Genomic DNA, 1666 nt, shown 5'->3' on the forward strand with positions numbered 1-1666 from the left:
TGAATACAAAATGCTGTGTACAGGCAGTTCTTGCTTTTCACAGTCATATGGAACCTTAAAAATGTAAAAGCTGAAATTGTGCAAAGCGATATTAATAATCAATAAGAAAAATTATGACTGTTCTGTGACCTTTAATTTCTTTTTCAAACATTAAAGCTATCTTAGTGTTGGTATTAAACATATAGATAAATGAAGATTAGTGAAATCAATATTTAGTACACTGTAATTTAAATATTAGAAACTTTGAGAATTAAAGTGTTTCATCTCATTGTAAAAAACAAAAATTGTCAAAGTCGTTTTATTTTTTTATTTATTTATTTTTCCAGAACAATTCTATTTAATGGAGGTGGGCAGCAGGATGTTCCACTATGATTAATTTAGTCCAGGGACCTGTCAACATTAGGTAGAGAAGAAACAACCATCATTCTTTCGGGAGTAGCCTCCATTGGTGGCTGCAGTGTGAAGGGACACTATGGATGCCTGGATGCTGTGGATAGACTCCTTCTTAGGGTTGATCCAGTGTCTGATGTTAGCTCGGGAAGTGATGGAAGATGGCAGAGGAGGGGGTAAAAGTTCTCCAGGGAATTGGGTCTTGATGATTCCATGGGTATCCTGGGTGGTCTCCTGGTGTTAAAAGTATCTCACTTTTGTTCTTGAACGTCCCTGTGTGATGGTTGTACAAGGCTGCTAAGCGGAAATCCAGGTCATCCTTTGGTGTCTCAGGATCAAAAAAATAAACATCCCGCCTCATGGAGGTGATTGTGGGAATTGAGCTGAGCTGACTCCAGGGTTCCTATTGCTGAGCAAGGTAAGCTGGGTCCTTATATGGCAGTTTCTTGGAAGCCCGGAGTTTTCCCAGGAAGGTACCATCGTTATCCAATGTAGGGTGCTGGAAGGGGTCTCGGGTGAAAGGCATGGTAAAATGCGGAGTGAGCCGCTGGTGTTGTCAAAGTCGTTTTAATAGTGCTTTTCTTCTCATTAATATGGAGCAAGCATCTTTTTTATGCCTTGGTCAGCTGCCATATTCCCCTCTAAGTGTGATAACACTTTATCCCTTGTACTTTCAATGTCATGAAATTTCTTCAAGAATTCCTTTCATGTGAAGATTTGTTGGTTTTTGGTTTTGTGTTTGTGTTTTGTTTTTGTTGCCATTGTCACTTCTTCTGGGACGTCTTCATCCTTTCATCACAACCACTTTCCTCATTCATGGCCATAAGCTCACCTCCAGTCAGTTCCTCTGGCAGCACATCGAGGGTATCTCAGCCAGTGGCAGTAGTCAACGTTCTCTTAGTAGGCTCTTTCTCCTATAATTCTATTTATGTTCAATTCCAATTTCTCTTTCAGCATTGTCACCTTTCATTTCTTTGCCACACTTTTGCCACTGATGGCCAATTCCCTCTGTCAATGATCCATTTTGTAAAATATCATGTGGGTTTATCCCTAGGAGACAAGGAGGCAATGCAACTATATGCTTTGTGGTCTATGCATAAACTGAATAACCTATGTGCAATGACCAATCACCAACATATTTTATTTGTTTTTTTTATTTTACATATATGAAACTTTTTATTTATTTATGTACTTTTAATTTAAATTTTAGGTACTTAACATACCGTACAATATTGGTTTCTGGAGTAGAATTCAATGATTCATACCAATAAATTTT

The 1666-nt window shown here is 38.2% G+C and overlaps 1 pseudogene; it reads right to left on the bottom strand.

Annotated features, from left to right (window-relative positions):
• Positions 1–333: 333 nt before the first annotated feature.
• On the bottom strand, positions 334–916 carry LOC141373047 (cilia- and flagella-associated protein 276-like; annotated as a pseudogene).
• Between the last annotated feature and the right edge of the window lie 750 nt (positions 917–1666).

This window comes from Callorhinus ursinus, unplaced genomic scaffold (assembly GCF_003265705.2).
Source record: "Callorhinus ursinus isolate GAN/ISIS: 27379988/994484 unplaced genomic scaffold, GSC_fseal_2.0 scaffold7, whole genome shotgun sequence".
Classification (NCBI taxonomy): Eukaryota; Metazoa; Chordata; class Mammalia; order Carnivora; family Otariidae; genus Callorhinus; species Callorhinus ursinus.